General features: G+C 44.0%; 1 protein-coding gene across 18 annotated transcripts in view; it reads left to right on the top strand.

Annotated features, from left to right (window-relative positions):
* Window positions 1–23,798, top strand: part of LOC126336500 (prolyl 4-hydroxylase subunit alpha-1) — a 697,270-nt gene that overhangs the window by 394,962 nt on the left and 278,510 nt on the right. For 12 of the 18 annotated variants that reach the window (XM_050000262.1, XM_050000255.1, XM_050000256.1 and 9 more), the window contains one exon: window positions 14,960–15,001. The exons of the other annotated variants lie outside the window; for them this stretch is intronic. The gene's annotated coding sequence lies outside the window, so the exon portion shown is untranslated. The remainder of the gene's footprint in view (window positions 1–14,959; window positions 15,002–23,798) is intronic. 18 annotated transcript variants of the gene reach the window in all.

Below are 23,798 nucleotides of genomic sequence, written 5' to 3'. Positions count from 1 at the left end.
GAAGAATTCAGCATAATTCACCACTGTATGAAGAGCTCTTCGCGCGCTGAGTAAGTGAATGGAATGAGAAAGCAATGGAAGTAATTGTGGTGCCAGAAGTTCTGATGACGAGGAGGATTTAATGATGTAAATTCTTTACGTTGGTCGTGTGGTGGATGTTGGCTACAGTTTGTACACCACCCAGTGCATTCGCTGCCGAAGAACTCTTCTCCCTGTTGCGACAGTCGCTTGGCTCCACACACAGCTTGCTGCTGGCTCCTACGAAATACTCACGCACTCTGTCGCCTTTATCTTCGCTTGAGCTGCAAGCGCACTCTTTCCTTGGTGACAGATACATCGTCTCGTGAAAGTGCCCGTGCCACCTGCCGGTAATGTCGCCGGAGGAACACGAAGTCGTGACTGTCTTAGCATGCTCGTAGTCACGAACACACGTACTGAAACCCGATGTAGTGCTTATCTACTCTGCTCATCTGTGTTGAGCCCCGCGTGTAAAGTAACTGCACTCTTCCATTGATCATCAGTTGCATTGCTCACGCATATGTTTTCGTAAGGCCGCTGGATGTAGATCTTACGAGGGCTATTCGGAAAGTAAAGAACAACAGGTCGCGAAATGGAAACCACAGTTAAATTCAAAACTGTTTTATTTGCGTTGTGGCCGAGCGGTTCTAGGCACTTCAGGGCGGAACCACGCGACTGCTACGGTCTCATGTTCGAATCCTGCCTTGGGCATGGATGTGTGTGGTGTCCTTAGGTTAGTTAGGTTTGAGTAGTTCTAAGTCTAGGGGACTGATGACCTCAGATGTTAAGTTCCATAGTGCTTAGAGCCACTAGAAACATTTTTTTTTGTTGTTTTATTTGCAACAGTTAGCTACAACTTCCAGCTACTTATCTCCATAGTCGCCGATCCGACTTCGACGTTTGTCGTAGCGTTGTACCAACTTTCCAATACCCTCGTTATAGAAGGCAGCCGCCAGTGCTGTCCGCCAATTACACCTCGTTGTCTGTGCTGAAATGTTGTCTTCATAGCCAGCGGTTCAATAAGCAGAGATGATAGTCAGTGGGAAGCAATTACGGGCTGTATTGTAGGTAATCACACATTTCCAACTGAAAATGATGCAGGAGCATCTTCATTACCCCTGCAGAATGCTTCTGAGAATTGTTTTGAAGAAGAACACGCCTGACAGTTATGTAATGTTGGCTGCATAGCTTCAGGCGAAATTTCTCACCCGGCCATCGTACTTGGCGGGAGACACTACTGTTCTAGGTATCTTTATGTGCTCCGTGTATGCTCAGAACTAAAAAGAACGATGTAAGGCGATCTACGGGCATACTAGATACACGGCTCAACACACCTGTGCAAAACGTCATCGGATTTTCACTGTGGTTTACATTTCGTGACCGATCGTTACTTACTTTCCGAAAAACCCTCGTATTTATGTACACTATGTGATCAAAAGTACCCGGACACCATTAAAAACAAACATATTTCCTATAAGGTGCACTGCGCTGCCTCCTGCTGCCAGGTACTCCATATCAGCCACCTCAGTAGTCATTAAACATCGTGAGAGAGCGGAACGGGGCGCTCCGCAGAACTCGCGACTTCTGCTGTGGTCAGATAACTGGGTGTCACTTGTGTCATACGTCTGTATGCGAGATGTCAACACTCCTAAACATCCCAAAGTCCGCGTTTCCGATGTGATAGTGAAGTGGAAACGTGAAGGGACACGTACAGCATAAAAGAGTACTGGACGACCTCGTCTGTTGACTGACAGAGACCGCCGACAGTTGAAGATGGTCGTAATGTGTAATAGGCAGACATCTATCCAGACCATCACTCGGAAATTCCAAACTGCATCAGGATCCACTGCAAGTACTATGACAGTTACGTGGGAGGCGAGAGAAACTTGGATTTCATGGTCGAGCGGCCGCTCATAAGCCACACATCACGGCGGTAAATGACATACGACGCCTTCCTTGGTGTAAGGAGCGTAAACATTGGACGATTGAACAATGAAAAAACGTTGTGTGGAGTGCCGAATCACGGTACACACTGTGGTGATCTGATTGCACGGTGTGGGTAGGTATGGCGAATGCCCTGTGAACGTCATCTGGCAGCGTGTTTATTGCCAACAGTAAAAGTCGGAGGCGGTATTGTTATGGTGTGGTCGTGTTTTCCATGGAGGAGGCTTGCACCCCTTGTTGTTTTGCGTGGCACTATCACAGCACAGGCCTACATTGATGTTTTAAGCACCTTCTTGCTTCCCACTATTGAAGAGCAATTTGGGGATGGCGACTGCATCTTTCAACACGATCGAGCACCTGTTCGTAATGCACGGACTGTGGCGGAGTGGTTACACTACAATAACGTCCCTGTAGTAGGCTGACCCTCACAGATTCCTGACCCGAATCCTATAGAAGACCTTTGGGATGTTTTGGAACGCCGACTTCGTGCCAGGCCTCACCGACTCACATTGATACCTCTCCTCAGTTTAGCACTCCGTGAAGAATGGGCTGTCATTCCCCAAGGAGCCTTACAGCACCTGATTGAACGTATGTCTGCGAGAGTGGAAGCTGACATCAAAGCTAAGGTGGGCCAATGCTATACTGAATTCCAGCAATATCGATGGAGGACGCCACGAACTTGTAAGTCATTTTCAGCCAGGTGTCCGGATACTTTTTATCACATAGTGTATTAGGTATTTTGTTATTTTGTTGCTGTTCTAGCGCGAATAAAAGTTTCACACACCCCAGTGCTTCCAAAGTGAAATGTACACCAGCTGCCATAAAGAATAAGATTTTGTTTTACTTTCAGTACTTTTGAACAGTTTACACAATATCTAATTTACGTACTACAATGTTATGTACATGGTGTGCCAGGGGGACTGATCACTAATAAGGGGTATGATAGGAATGAGAATTCTAAACAAAAAAATCTAGTAAACAAGGACTCTAAAATGCACATTTTAGCAGCTACGAGCATTTCTTCTTCTTCGGTACTGTGAAACAAATCTCTTCTGCTGCAAGCTGTTTGCTTTCCATAGTTTGGGACATAGTATGAAGCAAAACAAGAAAAAACTATCCAGTAGACATGGGCTCTGAACTGCGTACGTAAAGAGCTGTGCTCTTTATCTTAGCTACTGTGAAACTTAGCTACTGAAGATGTGCTCCTTGCTCCTTAGGTATGCATTTTAAAACCTATGTTTACTACACAGTTTCTTATTGTTTTGGTCCAACTACTTCCTACCAAAATATAGAAAGTGGAGAGCTTGCTGCAGAAGAGACTTGTATCACAGTATCGAAGACGAAGAAGTGCTCATACGTCTTTGAGATATTCATTTTCCATGTTTACTGGACCATTCCTTCTGAGACACACTGTGCAGTACACATAACCAGTATATTTCAAATATGGTTCACTTATACTAAACTTAGTACATTAGAAAATTTGTTGAATATGTGTAGAAATAAAATTACGGAAAAATCGTAGGGGTCTGCGGGGGGGGGGGGGGGGGGGGAGCGAGGCATAGATTTAACATTTCTGCCTGTATCACACGATCATCTCGTTACGCCTCTAACCACACTTCTGTATGTTATCTTATTCTACTGTCATTCTTTTAGTTATATCGCGTTGACACCTCGTTACCCTCATTAGCATGTAACCGGCAATGATGTTGTATTGTTTCCTAAATAAACCGTAGTCTCATAACAGTATTTCTTTTAATTAAATATTGGACTTAACTTCTTTTTATAATTCATCACACTGTTTGCTTCTCATATTCACATTCAGAAACGAACAGACCATACCAGTGCAAGTTTGGTAATAGGCTTTGGCATCAATTACCGTAAGAGTAATTTAAAGTATAAACAATATTAAGAATCAAAAATGGTACGAATCAACAGTGAAATTATAGAGCCTGTTGCATTTTCGACAGTTGAAGAAGACGACTACATTGATAGAAAAATAAATTAACAGATCAGTAAAAATATGGGCGACTGCCTCTCGTGAGCTAAATGTGGTTTTCAAAATTAATTTCCAGGTGTGCCTAAAAGGTACAGCTTACAATCAAGTGTGTATCGGTACTTTTGTCTAACGGCAGCGACTCATATACTACTAATACTAAAAACTTTTTTTTAAAAATTGAGGGTTGTTCGGCAAACAATGTAAAAAATTTATGTTAGGAATTTCTAGGAGAGACAAAAAACAATGAACTGAATCGTGAAACAGGCTGGAGTGTGTAATTGCATTATTATTGTAAGGATGATGGAATCCATGTCAACAGACCATGCAGCCAGGCGATGGACGATAGCCAGATACAGGAATTTGTTTTGTTAGTTCCAAGAGATACGGAAAACAGCTCACGGTGACCTAATGGTTGGTGGATACGTGAGATCAGAAAACACACAGAAATATTAATAGCCAGTTTTAATCCTGGAGCTGGAAGAAATTTTCATAGGCATTTTTTGCGCCAATGCTCTGGATTAAATTCCAAATATCCTCGCAGTGTCTCGTGGACAGACAGCATATGGTACTGTTGACGGTGATCCGTACGTCGGCTGGGCAAGTTAAGCTCGGCGGTCCCCTTTGTGCTTTTCGTGAAGCGTCTGCTATTCCCAGCACCTCTCTGCAGCCTCTCTCTTCTCTCATCATACAGACATGAAAGCGATCTTTATACATAGGCATTACAGTCACCTGCACTTAAATGATCGAAGATAGCATCGTATGGAGGACTCAGCATCTTTTCTTGGTTGGATGGTCGCCGACAGACGTAGAAATGTGTTGTAAATTAATAAGCTGGCAGATAGTATTAATAGTAACCTCAGATTTTTGCAGGTGACACAACTGTTCAAATATTCATTCAGATCTTGATAAGATTTTAAAATGTTGTAAAAGTAGGTAACTAGCTTTACATATTCGAAAATATAAAGTAGGGCAGTTCACAAAACGCAAAATCATACATCTAAAATATCGATGAGTCACAGTTTGAGTCAGTAAACTCTCCCAAATAACTGCCTCTTAACAGTCTGAGGCTATGAAATAGAACGGTCGTAGGTAAAGCAGGTGATATACTCCGGTTTTATGGTACGATGCTGGGGAAAATAGTCAGTCTGCGAAGAAAACAGCTTACAAAATATTTGTGTAACATACTTTGGAATGTTGCCCAAGTCTGTGCGACCTTTACAAAATAGGACTAATAAAGGGTATGGAACGTACACAAAGAACGCCGGAACGAATGATGTAATGTATGTATGACGGACAGTTGCTCGTCATGGAAATGCTGAAAAACCTGAATTCTCAGGCGTTTGATTGTAGCCCATTATTAAATGAAGAGTAGGTACATTGTATAAAAATGGATATACGTAAGTGTGAATGTTCCATATCTCCTCCTAAACCACTGCACCGGTTTCAGCCAAACTTGGTACACATATCCGTTACTCTCAAGCAACATTTGCTGTGGGGGGTAATAACCACGTACCTATTATTGTTCAGGAGATATGACGTCAAAAACTGTAAATAATGAGATGGCACCAGAACTGTCACATCATGCATGACGTTTAAATTTATTTCTTCTTGCGTTAGTAATTCACACAAATATATCATCGAACTGCACATAATTCAAGAGATACGACGTCATAAATACTGAGATGCTTGAAAGAATGCTGCATCATGCATGAAATTTTAATACATGTATCATTTGCTACTAAAACACTGCTAGACAACGGCCTTGCCGCAGTAGATACACCGGTTCCCGTGAGGTCACCAAAGTTAAGCGCTGTCGGGCGTGGTCGGCACTTGGATGGGTGAGCATCCAGGCCGCCATGCGCTGTTGCCTTTTTTCGGGGTGCACTCAGCCTCGTGATGCCAACTGAGGAGCTACTCGACCGAATAGTAGCGACTACGGTCAAAGAAAACCATCATAACGGCCGGGAGAGCGGTGTGCTGACCCCACGCCCCTGCTATCCACATCCTCCACCGAGGATGACACGGCGGTCGGATGCTCCCGGTAGGCCACTCGTGGCCTGAAGACGGAGTGCTTTTTTTAAAACACTGCTGCAGTCGAGACAACTGAAGGAGCACTGATAAGTGGCAATGCTTTTGACAGCTTTCAACTTCGAAGCGCAATCTACTGTAGGCAAAAGCAATGACTGTCTATAGAGCCATTAAGAGGGGTTGCCATAGAGACATTTAGAAAACTGCGTTGTAGACACGCGAAGAAGCTGCGCCCTGCGAACAGAAACAAATTCATGATTTCAAAGATGTATTCACTAACGCACGGAAATGAATTTGTTTCGATATTACACTGCAGAGACACTTCATTTTTTGTTTTCGTTTCTAACAGAAAATTTGCAAAATGAATACCCGGACAATGCTGGTTTAGTCAGGTAGCATAGTAATATTCTACAAACCCTTTGTATTGCTCCCTGGAGACCGTGAAGATGAGATAGGATTAGCAATGTCTTCACACCCACCAAACAACACTGACTTGTATTGTATATTTTTTCTCTTTTCTTTTTACATCTTTGCATCGCTGCAATACGGAAACATTACTCATATATTTACAAGTCCACATGTTTTATTCTGTAGTAAAAACAGAAATTGTATTATGTTATGGTACGTGTTTATTATAAACTTGTTTATTTTTGGGTGAACAACATTTTAATTCTTCGTCAAACCTCGTGATAATTTTACTAAATGGAGAGAGTACAGTGCAACTACTGTACGAGAGGGAGAGCGAGCAATATATCGATAGTCGGAGAGTCGAATGGAGGATATGCGTGTGAGATAACGCGTGAACGAAGAAATAGTAACGGGTCGGTAGCAGGTAGGAATGAAGTATTTGCCCTTAATGCCGAACACTACAATTTCAAATACTGCGTGACTTTAACACTGTCAAGAGCACTGTGCGAAGAAAGTACCAGACTGATTCAAGTAACCTGAGTCGTGTGCGGTAGCACAGGGTTATACTGGCATGTTGTACGAGGGTAAGGCGTAATTTTAGTTTCGCCGTCCTGAACTCGCTGCCGCGATATGAGCTGCAAAAACTGGTGTATTTTCTATTTTTTCATATACTATTATTGGATTTCAGATACTTTGCATATGAGGTATTTGTCATAAAAGAAAAGGACAACCAACGAGCTATGGTTCGTAAATATGCTAAGCACCACAGCGCGAGAGTAAAGAGACGAAATATTTCTTTTTTAATGCGCGCTTATACCAAGACGCACGTCCAGCGTCTAAACACTCTAAATATACACTACGACACGCTGGGCGCAGATATTTAAAATCATTGCCGCAGCGTTTGATAGCAAGAAGCAGCGAAACAGAAGAAAGAACAATCTATCCTTTGTTAAGAAATATTCTAGAGACTTCTTTATCCCTTGTACTTTTGGTCGCGGACATGTTAATACGTACTACATAGCATTGCTACAAGTTGTATTTTTATTTTATGTAAAAACTATGTGAAACGACGAACAAAAATTTCGGTAACTCGGGTGTGGATACGATGTACTTACGCATACGCAAGGACATTTAATTTTAAGAAGGAACGGACTGACAAAGCAGCGATTATTGGACTTTGCCATGTACAGAAGAAATATCAGATGTAAGTCATGCATTTATTGTGTACTTGGCATTAAACTTCTTAACATTAACAATTTGTTCAAAATATTTTACGATGCAGTAATTTTCTTATCCTTTTCTTTCACTAAAGAAAAATGATGTTCAAATTGTATATGAGCTTTGTTGCAGGTTCGCTCTTTATCGTGGTGTATCGATTGTATTTGGGAGACGACTAATGTGTTCCACTTACAATCTATTTATCTTTCTCTTACCAAATTCCCCTAACTTTCTATCATTTCCATTTTTATATTCAAATAAATCCCTTAGGTATTTTCATAGAAGATTCTGATTGCGTGAATGCAATCCGGGTCTAAATGTCAATTAAGGAAACCCCTTCGCGTAATCAATCCGTACGTCTCCTGAACACAATCGAGAATCGACGCATCGGTGATCAATTGATAACCTCTCTCTCTTTTTAAGTTGTCCTAAAAAAAAAACGGCCGCACGGATAGCCGTAAGTTCGCAATCTAGCGTTAGGTTGCATTTTGTCAGTAAATATTACCAAGCAACAGTTACAGCAACACTATTAATATTTAATACTATTTCTTATACAGAATAAGCAAGTTCCTCACGCCAGACAACTTTACGCTCGTTAAGATAGTAAAAGTAGTTACGAAAACATTTAAACGACTTTCTGTATACGTATGTTATCCGGCAGACAGTGAGTTCGTCGGTGTGATACGTGTGGCGAAAATGGACAAGCTGCGTTCTCATGTTCCGCTAGCTGACGTGATTTTGCACACTGTGAAAATTGTGAACTCGACAGTAATAATTTAATCATCTGGCAGAAATGTCACCGCAGTGCAAATGCGAACGTAAATGAAGTACAGTACAAGCTGCTTCTGGCCAGGCTGTATCTAGTGCGAGTAGACGGAGGACTGTTATCAGCGCCAAATGCGTGATGCATTGCGTCAGGGGGCTGTACTTTGGCGTTAATGGACCTGCTGTAATTTCGCCGCTGCCGCTGCCGCCGCCGCCTCTACCGCCACCTGTCTGCTGAAGACATCGGACGACATCATCCATCACGCACAGATAAGCAACTTTGTAATTCTACTTCCCCATAAAGCTCTCCCTCCGCAAGGACTGAAAGCCATTCCAAAAATTACTAGCGTAATTTTGTTTTAATTGACTTTATCAAATTCATGCTTTCCGATAAACGTAGCTCCATTGCAACTAACTTCAAACATTCATGATCTGATTTTTAGCTACATCATTTCTCTACCGCTACTGTTTGCCGACTTCACCTTTTTCCCACTGTAAGAGCGAGTTGGCTATAAAGTGGGGTATAACCGAAATTCAACTGCCTCAGGAGAGTAAAAATATTTGCAGCTCACAGTTACACATTTCTTGAGTAACTTTGGTCACGGCAATAACTTGTAAAAGTAAACTTTATATTGTGATGTATGAATCTATTTCTAAAATCATTATCTTAAAAAATGATCTGGGAAGGAGAATGGCCTTAGATAAAAGTTCAGAAACACGCTCAAACACCAGATCCATTATTTTTTGTCAACATGGAATGAAAATTCAATCAAAGTTTTTATTTTGATGTTATGGTTTCATCAAATTGTCCGTCACTCTTTAAAACGTTGACACACACACACATTTCAAGCTGAGAAAGATGCAGGCAAGTGGTTATAAAACTAAATAGCTCCGCCTCGTTCTTCCTTCGCTTCTGTGACGAATTTTCCATCAGGGTAAGCTGTCAGAAAATGACGCGGTACAAAGCTCATTGACTGGCATCCAGCCCTGTGTCTGTAAATACACCATTATCTCAAATGGAGCTCCTCAAATTCAACCCTTTTATTGAGGATTTATTTGTAAAAAAAAAAAAAAAAGCGCTTTATCGTATCTCATTTGACGCATTATCAGCCAGTTGCTTTCATTTCCAGCATCCACGTTTCCTCTTTGTGATGCACTCTTTAAGGTCACTGTCAGAAAATCACAACGTTGCATTTCGTAAACCGTAAATCTATTCCGTTTTCCATTATCTGGTGGTTGTAGTAGACCTGACTCCCATGACCATTTAGACTTACACCATTCGACTGCCAAGGAGTTTTGTTCAATGTGAGCGAACAACTGAAGCATGACCCATGGCACTAGTCGGACGCAATGATCTGCCTGTGTAGTAATGGTAAATGTTTGAAACCTGATTGGTATGTGGTCAGAAAGCGCACAGGATAAGTTTAAGGTTGTGGATGGGGCCGTAAACAGTTGCTGTGAGTTGCACAATCAAACACACAACTTTATTTCTCTAAAAACCACTTATTTACAAGTTGGCTTAAGGATCACAAGTAAACACTACAGCTGAAGGCCTAGTTAAAGAAAACTTAAAATGCTTTCTGGGCTGAAGGCCCAAAACCACACAGAAAACACAAGAATGGCTGAAGGCCTGGCTTAGAAATCAAAGGAATTAAAAATAGAAGATAAATTTAAAAAAACGTGCAATTAAGACAATTAACGGATGAAGGACTACACTACACGTCTGAAGGGCAACTATAATTAAGGCACATTAATAAACTTCCTTTTTCCTAAGCAAGAAAATTTCTTTTAAACTTACAACAGAACGGCCGAAGCCTGATTAACTTATTGCACGGGTGAAGGCCACAAACATATTTGAAACGACAGCTGCAGGCCTGAACAGCAAGTCAGATAAATAATGTAGAATAAACCCTCTCACAGCTAGCGCCTCACGATCCGACAGCGCGTGCACACAGCGGCCCCGGCTCGTCTCACGCCGCGGAGACTTGCTTGCTGCTCCATCGCCCGGGTTCCCGGTTCGATTCCCGGCGGGGTCAGGGATTTTATCTGCCTCGTGATGACTGGGTGTTGTGTGATGTCCTTAGGTTAGTTAGGTTTAAGTAGTTCTAAGTTCTACGGAACTGATGACGATAGATGTTAAGTCCCAATGTGGTCAGAGCCATTTGAATTTTTTTGCTGCTCCCTCCCAACCGACTCACTCAATCCAGCACACAGACAGCAATAAAATAACTGCTCAGTCAAAAGCACACAAGCTACACACGGTTCCACGAAAACACTTCCACAAACAACTCGAACAATACTAAAACCAGTGACTGTGGAACAACAAGGAGGAATCTCAAGTCGACACACACGGAAACCAAGAAGCGGTCGGCGACCAAATACACGTCGTGAGGAGACGATCGACCGAACGACCAACCAATGTCGTCCCCACTCAGGTGATGTATGTCTGCAACGGTCGAGCGAGTCATGGCTGTCCGGAGCTCACTCCTGCTCAGTCCCGACTGACTTGATGTCCGTTCGCAACTCACACGATGACCCGGAGACACTGGCTCAGACCCAACCATGCAGAGGGAACTCTTGCCCATTGGGCACCCGACATCTCTGCACAAGGAAGGATCCGACCCACGTCCCGCAAGGAGGCCAATTGAAGGAGCCCCGAAACGGACGGAAGACCACAAATACGTCGCCTTATCAGACGACCAACCAACTGTTGTCCCTGCTCAAGTCTCCTTCCGTCGGACAGTGCATGTGTGTCGCCAGCGGTTGGACGAACCCTGGCTGTGTAGACCTCACTGGACCTCCATCCCGACTGAACTTACCGTACACCACGACCCGGAAATACTAGCGGTCGCTCCAAAGATAGTACGACAGTGCTCTTATCGATAGCGCTGCTGCCACCACTCACGGGCAGGCATGCCAGCAACTTAGTGACGCCAGTAAATCGAATAAGAAATGAGACAGCAGTACCGCCGAGACAAAATGTCAAGCAACAACGGCACGAACACGAGCCGCGCACGGCTCATTGGTGTCACCCCATATTTCAATTTTCTCTGTAAACCACTTGGCAACCAACCTGTTTATAAGTATCTTTATATACACAGAGTATCTTTATATACACAGCCGGGAAGAAAAATCTGAAGGAGTTGTGCGACTTGAACGAAAGTTGGTAGGAGTGCTTCCGCATCTGAAAGATGATGTCTACTAAAATTTGTCGCTAGTTGCGTAAGAGTGAAGCCGCTATGAGGATGCAACTTGGGTTTGGTTTAAGCGCACGCTGTAACTAGTTCGTCAGCGTTAGTTACCTTTGATATTGGACGTGGTGAGTTTGGACAAGAAGAGAATAGAAGCTCTCGAAATGTGGTGCTACAGTAGAATGCTGAACATTGGTTGGGTAGATTATATAACTAAGGAGGAGGTATTGAATAGGATTGGGGAGAAGAGAAGTTTGTGGCCCAACTTGACTAGAAGAAGGGATCGGTTGATAGGAAATGTTCTGAGGCATCAAGGGATCACCAGGTTAGTATTGGAGGGCAGCGTGGAGACTAAAAATCGTAGAAGGAGACCAAGAGATGAATACACTAAACAGATAGAGAAGGATGTAGGTTGCAGTAGGCACTGGAAGATGAAGAAGTTTGCACAGGATAGAATAGCATGGAGAGCTGCATCAAACCAGTCTTAGGACTGAAGGCCACAACAACAACAGAGTTGATGTTAGTCAAAAATTCATTTAAGGCGAGAAAGACGCCATTATCAGCAACTCACTGAATTTGTGTAATAGGACTACAAGAAACTGGATGTTCCTTCTACGATACTGCACGAAGACTTGGCAGGAATGTAGCCACCGCAGACGAGAATGCACTGTCGCGAGAGAACCGGGCACCGGGTGGACACGTGGCACTACCGAAGACCAGCGTGTTCGGCGTATAGCTCTGGCGCATCGTACAGTATCAGAAGCAGCAATCTGGGAGTACGCTGGCAACACAGTGGCTCAACGAACTGTTATAGATCGGTTACTTCAAGGGAAGCTCCGAGCTAGACTCTCTGTAGTAAGCTTCCATTGACCTCGAACTATTGTCATTTGCTACTTTAGTGGTGTCAAACGAGAGCTCGTTGGAGGGCAGGGTGGAGGTCTGTTGTGTTTTCTGATGAAAGCTGGTTCTTTCTCGGTGCCAGTATTGGTTAGAAGGTCAGCTGAGAACCCTCAACCAACCTGTCTGCGTTTTAGACACTCTGAACATATAACTGGAGTTATAGTCTGGGGTGCGATTTCGTATGACAGCTGGAATACTCTCGTGGTTATCCCACGCATCCTGATAGCAAATTTGTACGTCAGTCTGGTGATTCCACCTGTTGTGCTGCCGTTCATGAACAGCATTCAAGGGGTTGTTTCCCAACATGACAGCTCACCCACATATGCTGCACAGAGTGTCGACATGTCTTGGCTTCCTTGATCAGCAGACCTGTCTCCTGTCGAGCACGTGTGGGTGATCATCAGTTGACAACTCCAACGTCATCCACAAACAACCTTAACTGACCCTGTGTTGACTGTGCAAGTGCAACAACCATGGAACTCCATTCCACAAACTGACACCCGGCACCTGTACAACACAATCCAATGACACTTGCATGCTTGTATTCAACATTCTGACAGTTACACCGGTTATTCATGTACCAGCATTTCGCGTTTGCGGTGGCTTATCTCGTGTTCACATTAACCTGTGACCCTGCAGTGTTAATCACTTAAATATGTTACCTATAGAACTGTATTCCTGAAATTTCATTACTCGAGATTATTTTTTGATGTTGCGATCTTTTTCTGTTAGTGTATTTTTCGGGAACTGTACTCCGGCGATTGTGTTTTCAGAGATGTTGTTAGGCAATTTTACTTGTTTTTCTATGTTGCAATCTATAAAACTGAGTGCACTGTGGCATCGCTCATTAGATTACCGAATCTAACTGGTCAGAAAACTATCTCTGAGAAGAATTACAATTGTTTGGATTATTTTACCAAGATATTCAATGGGTTTTGTAATTCATATCTTTTGCAATTTGGTTTACTAACTGCAAACTTGACTGTTAAATTAAATTTAGTGTTAAAATATGCTTTTCCAGCTCCCAAGTGGTTAAATATTACGTGGTTCTCAGTTAAATACACTGTGCAACACAAAGGACCACTCCAGGCAGGTAACTGGAATCTTAAGGATGTCAAGATGTTGCCTGCCCACAGGCGCGTAGGGCTACTTTGCAGGTCCTTCGTAAATGCGCATTTCTCAAATTCAAATGTTGGCAGCTGCCACTAAGGGTATTGTTGAACTCGGGGCTTGGGAGGTGGGGGGGGGGGAGGAGGAAGGGGGTGTCTTAGAGGAGCCCTTTGCCATTGTATCCCTATTTGTGTCAATGTCACACCCGTCCGTGATCACGCCACGGGAGAGCGCGAAACGTTCAAATTTCGTCAAATTATTTTGAACGCTCCCTAATGGTTCCACTCTGTACACCACAGCAAAACAGCTCTCGCACTGCACTGTAAAGGAGTGTGGTCACATTCAATGGGGTTGCTGCCCTAAGATACCGGTTGAAGCGTCCAGCAGGTCGCAGCAGTATCCAGATTTGTCCAGAACTTTGGCCTGTTGTCCATCACTCTACGGACTGTCTTTTTCGGCCAAGAGAAGGGATGGTTTCATTGACGCCCATTAAGCCACCCCTTAAGGCATTTTCGTGTCCATTCTGAGCGGCAGTGTGTCTGAAATGTTTTCCTCGGCCACCTGTAAGAAAACCGTGTAATTTCGACAATGAGCGTCGCGGTTGTGACAATCTTTCCATCAAGTCCACGGTGGCGTCGGGCGAATTGTGCTGAAGTCTTGTGGCAGTGTGACATAACTAACCAACCATACACCTCGCATGAGCTTCTAAGCTCTGGCCTTTTTTCGCATATGTCGACACCTTGCTGCCTGAGGCGTCATCGAGCCCGTGAGGAACGTCGCAGGGCTTCACCCTAATGCTCCCTTACAGAGGAAGCTTGTAGGCACCTATGAGCTAAATGTCAAACGTTTGCATCACAATGGGAGACGATTAAGACATTTCGAAAAAGTCGTCCTTTAATTGTGTTGCTCAGTGTGTGTAGGCACCTCCACGTTCAAAATTCGATGGTTTAATCTCTTCAGAACTACTTTCGGTACAATATGCAGCAGTGTCTCGGTAATTAATGTGCCTGGTGACACACTTTTGAGCATATTTCAAACGCGCGAGAGGGTTCGTTCTCCGGCAAATTGCAGAGGGATTGGGGGATGCTCCACTGTGGAAATCTACAATGTGCCCTCTGCTGCGGGGTGGTCCTGGGCTCTTTGTGACGTCAGTCTGGTGCCGGAGATGGTGCGACGTCGTCGCAAGTCTGCGAAAAGCGCTGCCTCATGTTGTGTGACAGCCGCTTCCCTGAGCTTGTGGACTGAGCAAACATTTCCCTCTCCCCCACGTTTCTTACATAAGGACGTGTTAGCAGTCGAGTATTTACTCCTTGGTTGTCACGATATTTCCAGACTGCATCCGCCTCTCTGCGTTATTAAAAGGTTTGCCCTTTGATTGCAGCTGCAGCGGCCGGTGTTCCGAGGAGCGACGCAAAGGAGAACGGTGAGTGAGAGACTGGACGGCTTACACTGTACACATCATACCTTACTGTTTAAATCACTTTCTCTCTGATGCATGTATGTCTGTGCAAGCGCTGATTGCTGATCTAGTCTGTCGCTGCCTTTAGTGTTCATATGCAAAACAAACCATATGGCTTCCACTTTGTACGGACATTAACTGGCAGATGCGCACATCTCGATTACATCAGAGTTGCTCTATTTGGAATGTCTTTTAAACATTTGCTCGTCATGTATACTGCCCAGTCACATTAACGTGACCACCTGCCAGAAGCCTGAGTAACCACTTTTTGCAGCGCGGATTCTGTGAGACGCGCAGGAAAAGTTACCGACTGTTGGTTCCGACGTGGATGTGGAGCCATGCCGACTCAGTGCCGTGGCCAGTGCGCTAGAGTTCTAGGTCGACGATCGTTGAGGCGAACAGCTCGATTGAGGTGTTCCCACAGTCTTGACTGGGTTGAAAGCCGGGGAGTTTAGTGGCCAAGGGAGTGCGATAATAACATCCTGGTGCTCTTTGAATCACGCATGCAGACTGCGAGCTGTGTGACACGTTGCATCGTCCTGCTGGTAGATGCCAGGAAAACAAACTGCATGTAGGTGTGGACATGGCCACCAAAGGTACATGCATACTTGTTAAGAGTTGGTCACTCAGGATGGGGCAGGATAAGGTTACGATTAAGGATGGGCCCGTAATAAATTACTCTCGGTTGCACAACAATATGTCAACTTTATCTACAGAAATTAAAATTTTAAAACAATCTCTTAAAAAAACACAATGATTGTATGCCGGCTGAAGATCTTATCACCAAAAATTCCCCAATTTTAGGGCCAAAGGCCACGAACAGTAACCTCAAACAACAAACGGCTGAAGGCCTGAATTAGAAGTCAGAATAATAATTCCAAATAGCACATATTAAGATAAATACTTCGTTTGAAAACAAACTGTAACACGACTGGAGGCCTTATTATAAAAGAAGTAAAATTATTACTCGGCTGAAAGCCACAAACAATTTCGAATAACAAACGGCTGAAGGCCTGAATTAGAAGTTAGGAAAACAATTTTCAAATAGCACTTTTAAAATAAATCCCTTGCTTTCAAAGCAAGTTGCCTTAAAAGAACTTACTGTAACCCGACTGAAGGTCTTATCACCAAAGAAGTGAAATTATTGCTCTGCTGAAGGCCACACCAACCATACTTAGAAAATTACAAATATCCTTAAAACAAACACCACAATCCAAGGAATCTGGACAAGTGGTTCTCAGCAAGTGTTCTAAGGGTCGGCGTGGGAAGGTAACAACATAAGGTAAGGTGAGACAGGCAGCCAAGAGTTGTAATCACGTAACAAGATGGCAACTCAAACTAGGAGCAGCTTTTAAGTGCTGACCGACCGACTAACCAATACGCGTAACGACCGATCACCAGTACAACGATGGAATATTTTTTGGTAAGGGCGAAGGGACAGACAGCACTATGTCTTCAGAAAAAACCCAAGGCTGAAGGAAACACTAGAACCAAGGTAGACCTCCCCCTTCCCCCCCCCCCCCAAAAAAAAAAAGAAATGCTCAGTACAATACAAGAGGCTGTCGAACTACACGCCATGTCGGACAGCATGAACACGACGAGGAAAGGTACACTACCTAAAAGCCAGCCGGAGTGGCCGAGAGGTTCTAGGCGCTACAGCCTGGAGCCGCGCGACCGCTACGGTCGCAGATTCGAATCCTGCCTCGGGCATGGATGTGTGTGATGTCGTTAGCTTAATTAGGTTTAAGTAGTTCTAAGTTCTAGGGGACTGATGACATTAGAAGTTAAGTCCCATAGTGCTCAGAGCCATTTGAACCAACTACCGGAAAAGTTCACTAACCTCAAGGGCAGGTAACTTGGGCGTTAGCGGCCACAAGGCAGAAAAATACCGCTGGTCGCACTTCACTAATAAGAGTAATACTAAATTCAATGATGAATAACAAATAGAGAAAGACGGCTGCAATACTTCACCGCCTGGAAACACTTCCCCCTTTGCCGCCAGGCTCAGCGGCCCTGGGAGCCACAACCCGCCGACCAAAGGCGAGCTCTCAGAATAGTCGATGCAGTATTAGCAGTTAACTCTTCACTCAAACGCCCGGGCTACGGTGTGCAACGAAGTCGTCGCTCTCGCAGCTACCCCTCCTCGATCTGGCAATGGCAGCACGCCGCCAGCGGCCCCCGCTTGCCCTCACGCTGCTCGGACCTGCTCGCTGCTGCGCCCCCAACCGACCTGATGTCCGTTCGCAACTCTCCGCCGAACCCAGTACGCAGACAGCACTAAAATAACTGCACATTCAAAACCACAAGATACATACAGATCCGGGAAAACAATTCCACCAAGAACACGCAATACTAAAACCAGTCACTGTGGAACAACACGGACGAATTGGAAGTCAGCACAAACACAGAGAAGGCAGAAGCGGTCGGAAGACCGAACGAACAACCAACGGTCTTCCCCACTCAAGTCGGTCACGGAAAATATCCCAGTATAAATCGTCGACTGACCACTTATTGCCATGAGGTCACTTCGACGGGCAGACACACACACACACACACACACACACACACACACACACACACACACACACACAAACACACACTAGTGAAAGTTGCACTACACGAATATCACGGCCCATTCAACTAAAACTCGCAGATTCCGGTTATTGACGTGGTCATGCACTCTGGCGGGCAGTGCATGTGTGTCGCCAGCGGTCGGGCGGGTACTGGCTGTCCGGACCTCACTGCTGCTCCCTCCCAACTCAACTCGCTCGACGCACAACGGCCTGGAAATGCTAGAGGCCGCTCCAAAGTTGGTACCACAGTACGCGCTACCGATAAGCGCTGCTGCTGCCACCCACGGACAGACAAGGCGAGCAAACGTAGTGGCGCCAGTAAACATACTAACAAGGGAACCTCCCCATCGCAACCCCCTCAGATTCAGTTATAAGTTGGCACAGTGGATAGGCCTTGAAAAACTGAAAACAGATCGAGAAAACAGGAAGGAGTTGTGTGGAACTATGAAAAAATAAGCAAAATATACAAACTGAGTAGTCCATGTGCAATATAAGCAACACCAAGAAAAGTGTGAGCTCACGAGCGCCGTGGTCCCGTTGTTAGCGTGAGCAGGTGCGGAACGAGAGATTCTTGGTTCAAGTCTTCTCTCGAGTCAAAAGTTTACTTTCTTTATTTTCGGGAAGTTATGATCTGTCCGTCCGTTCATTGACGTCTCTGTTCACTGTAATAAGTTTAGTGTCTGTGTTTTGCGACCGCACCGCAAAACCGTGCGATTAGTAGACGAAAGGACGTGCCTCTCCAATCGGAACCGAAAACATTTGATCGCAAGGTCATAGGTGAACCTTCCACAGGAAAACACGTCTGATATATTCTATACGACACTGGTGACGGCATATGCATCACATGACAGGAATATGTTGTCGACCCACCTAACTTGTACACTTGGCGAATGGGTAAAAAGATTGTTCTACCTTGCCCGATTTAGATTTTCTTGTGGATGTGATAACCACTCCCAAAAAAGTGATGAAAAACATAAGAGTTTGTCACATAAACTGGAACAAATGACTGAAACAGTTTCACAGTCGCACAGTTTTCCCTGTGCTCTGTCAAAACATCTTTCTTTAACGTTTTCAAATTCTTCCGTATGTAGACCGTCAAATGCTGCATATGTCTAAGTAAATCTGAACATGTCCTGGAATTTTGGAGAGCGTAGTTCATTATGTGTGAATGCATGAACTTTGATACTTTTTACCCGAGGGAAGACTTGAAACAAGGACCTTTCGTTCCGCAGCTGCTCACGCTATGGGACCTCGGTGCTCCTGAGCTCAAGTTATCCTTTATGTTGCCTATCTTGCGCATGGACTACTCAGTTTGTATATTTTGCTTATCTTTTCATAGTTACACACAACTTCTTCCTGTTTTCTCGATTGATCTGTGTTCAGTTTCTGAAGGCCTATCCACTGTGCCAACTTATAACTAAATCTGAGGAGGGTGCGATGGGGAGGTTCCCTTGTAAGAAAACGAGACGCCACTATCGCTATTGCAAGATGCGAAGCTATGAACGGCATCAACGCGAGCTGCACACGGCCCACTTGTGTTGATCCACTGTGCCGTCGAGAGGGAGTGCCACGAAAACGTTCCCCAGATCATGACGCTTCATCCTCTGGTGTGGACCCTAATTGCTGCAAGCTGCTTGCTTTCATTCCGATGGAGCATAAAACGTGAACCATATGAAAAGACCACCTGTCGCCACTCACTGAACATCCAGTGACGTGAAAATTCCAGTCTTCGTCGCCAATGAACAGAAGTCAACTTGTTTTTTAGGCGCCTGCTGGGGAGGCCCATACACAGCAACGTTCGCTGAATGAACCTTGAGGAGACACTGTTGGTACCATCTTGGTTCATCTGGGCTGTCACTTGCTCAATAGTTGCTCATCTGTTCGCCAGGACACATCCCGGCAGCCGTCGTTTTCTTCTCTCGCTACAGTTGCGTCGGCGCCAGTTTTGGACAGCGTGATTTTGCCATGCATGGCACTCGTATACTTTAACCGAGGCGGCATACGAACAGTTTAGTCTTATCCCTTCCGCAAACGCTTCCACCCTTGTCCCGAAAGCTAATGATCATGCCAGGGGGGATGTCGGGATAAATCGCTTCGTTCTGGCAATACCACAACACAACAACTACACTGTTGTCACTTCCCCTCCCCCCGCCGAAATGCTTTATATACGAGCGGCGTTTGAAAAGCCCGTGCAATATGGTGGGCGATGCAAAGCACGTGTATTGGCAGATCGCATCACCGGCGCATATCGAGGTCATGTTTAGATAGTAGCATCTTTGGAAAGAACGCACACCACCAGTGATCTCTACACAACCTGTACGTAGAAGTCTGGTCTCTGAATATAGAACTGCATAGAACTGCACCGTGTCTGCAAATACACGTGCTTTGCATCGCCCGCCATATTGTAGTTTGGCAAACAAATTTCAATCGGTCTGCATGTGAGAAAGAATTGCATACTGATTTCTTGTTTTGAACTTTATGTCAACATATGAAGTAATACGCTTATGAGGGAGAGGAATTGAAAAGTATTTTCTTTTCGTGTTCTAGTGACATTTCCTAGCAGCCATGTTGTAGTTTGGCAAGAAACGAAATGTGAGCATCTATGGCTGGCACGATAGAATGGCTGAAGTTCAACATTCACGGAGCATAGAGATCACTGCACACCACGTTTCAGCCATATCGGTCTATTTCTTTGTGTTTGGCATTCGTGTGAATCAAGGAAGTCGAATGATTGTAAAAAAAAATGGACGTTACTTTATTAAAGGCAAAACGCTTTAGGAGACTAAAGAGAAGCTTGATAAACATTACGGTGGCTCTGCACGTTCGATTAGAACACTTTATAAGTGGTTTCAAAATTTTCGGAGTGGCCATTTGGGCACAAGTGATGGTGAACTTTCTGAACACCCTATGGAGGTTACGACTCCAGAAATCACTGATAAAATCCATGATATGGTAATGGATGATAGAAGAGTTAAGGTGCGTGAGTTTGCTAGTGCTGTGGGCATCTCGAATGAACGGGTACATAATATTTTGCATAAGCATTTGGGCATGAGAAAGCTATCCGCAAGATAGGTTCCGCGATTGCTCACGAATGACCAAAAACGGAATCGTGTGAAGTGTTGCAAGGGTGGTTTGCAGCAGGAAGAATCCGCAGGACTTTAAGCGTCGTTTCGTCATTGTGGATGAAACATGGATATAATACTATACTCTTGAGACCAAACAACAATCTAAACAATGGGTTACCAAGGGAGAATCTGCACCAAAAATGGCGAAGACTATTGCTCGGCAGGAAAGGTTATGGCTACTATCTTTTGGGATTCGCAAGGGATAAGCCTCGTCGACTATCTGGAAAAGGGTAAAACTATTACAGGTTCATATTATTCATCGTTACTTGACCGTCTGAAAACTGAACTGCAAGAAAAACGCGTGCGATTGGACCGCAAAAACGTCCTTTTCCATCACGACTATGCACCAGCACACACCTCAGCAGTTGTGGTCGCAAAACTATTGGAAATAGGATTCCAACTCGTTTCACATCCCCCCTATTCTCCAGACTTGGCTCCCTCGGACTACTGTTTGTTTCCCAGTTTGAAGAAATGGCTGGTGGGACAAAGATTGTATTCAAACGAGGAGGTGATTGCAGCAACTAATAGCTATTTTGCAGACTCGGACAATTCCTATTATTCGGAAGGGGTCAACAAATTAGAACAGGGTTTGACGAAGTGTATCAGTCTAAAAGGAGACTACGTCGAAAAATAAAAAAGGTTTACCCCAAACACGAAAGTAGTTTTTATTTTTGGACGAACTTTTCAAACGGCCCTCGTACCATCCACTGTTAGTTCTGTTACCTGCCGTCTGTGAGTGGTTATGGGACGTTGATGTCGAACATACGTGCTGATCACATTAATGTGGCTGGAGGCTGGACCATGTATTACAAGTCTTAGTTATATCAATAGCTTTTTTTTCTTTTTTGGCCGTCTTTCCAGTATATTTGGTAGTGTGCGTGATAGTACTTTCTTAGGGAATCTTAAGTTCCATAGAACGATAGTTTTAGAAACCATCGGTCTGAATAACACAAGAGATAGCCATAGTTTTAATTACCACGTCGGGAAAAAAGCTACGTACTTAGTTTTCCGTTTGTTTGCAGTTAGCGGAAGGCTGCTATTGACGGGCCACCAACAGAAAATGTGTAAGAAAATCCATATATTGTAATAAATATATTATTTTCAGTGTAACTTTAACATTATCTTTTCATTTAACTGTAGTCGGCACAGAAGGCATAAATATTCGCAGTTAATGAATTGTTTGAAAAATAGAAGCATGTGTTACCGGTTCTATCAAGGCGACTGGTTTCTTCGTTGGGCCAGGCAGTTTTCATATGTTGCCTATAGTGGAATAGCTGTTAAATACTGTACATCTACATAATTGTCAACACATTACATATTTTTTTTTGTTTCTATGTGTTTTTGTTGCAATGTAAAACAGTATAACATTTATTCGAAACCAAAGGAGGCTAAAACCAGCAATATCGCCTTTGAAGATTTAAAAAGAAAAAAAATCATCACATTTGACTGATTATCAAAAGACTTAAAACTATTAGGGAAATATAATGAAAACCATTATGTAAATTTTGTAGATAGCAGCCTGTTGAAGCTTAAGATCTGACAAAATTCGAAGTGGTTCATTTAAGGCTATTCGCTCGACGTCGCTTAACAACACCCAGTCTTCGTGCACAGCACCTAACTTTATACTGTTAACACGAGCAAATAGTGTGAATTGCTCGTACCTTCGAGTGATGGCCTGCAAAAATTTTATCAGTTTTACCATATCACTAGGATGTTTCAGCGATGAATACTAGTCAGTTACAAGAATATAGTACAAGACTTACCTTGTTTTACTGTTGCTTTGTGTCTTCGCGGAACAACTCACCACTAATACGGCGAATGACTTAATGACTGCTAATATGGGTCTATTGTCAATATCCACAGAGAAATCGACCGACCCATCGATAGCAACCTTACCCTACATGTGTCACAGTATCGTAACCTGCCGCTAGGGGAGGAAAAAAAAAATACGCCACTTGAAAGGGGTGGCAGGAAGGAGGATAGCGACCCCAGGCCAGGTGATTCATGCCAGAGAACCGCCTGTGGTGGGGTCATCGGTACAAGGGCAGAGAAGGAGCATTAGAAAACTGCGTTTCGAAATTCCAGCAGGATACGAACAAAAGCAAGTGGCACATTTTCGTCCAGTGAGTGCGACACACGGAAAGGTCAATGTACTTTAGGCGTCTAGAAAGGGAAAAAACGTCCGATTGGCGGATACGCACTATGAAGGAGAAAAATACTGAAGTTTCGATGCAGTTTGATAGAAGGGACGTTGCCATTGGTAGAGGGTGTTTCTACAAAACAAAAGGAACGCTCCTATTGGTCGAAAAAAGCCGTGATGTGAAAAAGGAACCCAAGTGGAGGGAGGTAGTTCTATCATGAGTAGGACAAGAGAGAAATTTTTCGATGTTGTAGTCTTCTCTAATTTGGCGTGCAGAACGGAGCACTTGACGCTCCGTATGACGCAGAGAAGAAATTTGTGTGGACACTGCCTTCACAGCTGTTGCACTCCAGCTAAAGAATTAGCTCTAGCAACGTTTAGCTCCAACTGTGGAGAAACGAACCAGCCAAATTAGTTAATTGTTCTTGCGAAAACTGAGAGGGCACTACAATATGCACGCTGCTCCAAACATGCGCGTGTATATCGCGACATAATAAGACTATCGCTGAGTACATGTTTTCTCGCATAACGTGAAACATAGGGAAAGTTTCTGCTGGAAAGTTCAACAAAGGCCAGATTAGTTTTGTAGGAATTTCAGTGGGAGAGATTGGCCTTGCAGACAGCACGTCGCAGCTTAAGGTAAATACCGTGTGCAGAGGCGTAAACTTTGTTGGTTCACCAGCTTGCGTCCACTGTAAACTCGAGCAGCCTTGGGTAATCTTGCGCTCAAATGTGTCACTTGACTAACCATCCACCGTTGACTTGATTGTCATCCTAAATAGTACCGAACTTTGAACCAGAATCGGACGATTTTCGTAGTACTGGCCAACATCATAATGTATGTGTAGGAGCAAGTTTGTAAACAAACGTCCAGTTAAACTTTCATATTATTGAGCTTAGGATTAATGTAAAGAAACTTCCAA

Source organism: Schistocerca gregaria, chromosome 2, assembly GCF_023897955.1.
Source record: "Schistocerca gregaria isolate iqSchGreg1 chromosome 2, iqSchGreg1.2, whole genome shotgun sequence".
Classification (NCBI taxonomy): domain Eukaryota; kingdom Metazoa; phylum Arthropoda; class Insecta; order Orthoptera; family Acrididae; genus Schistocerca; species Schistocerca gregaria.
This window is presented reverse-complemented; position numbering and strand designations above follow the sequence as displayed.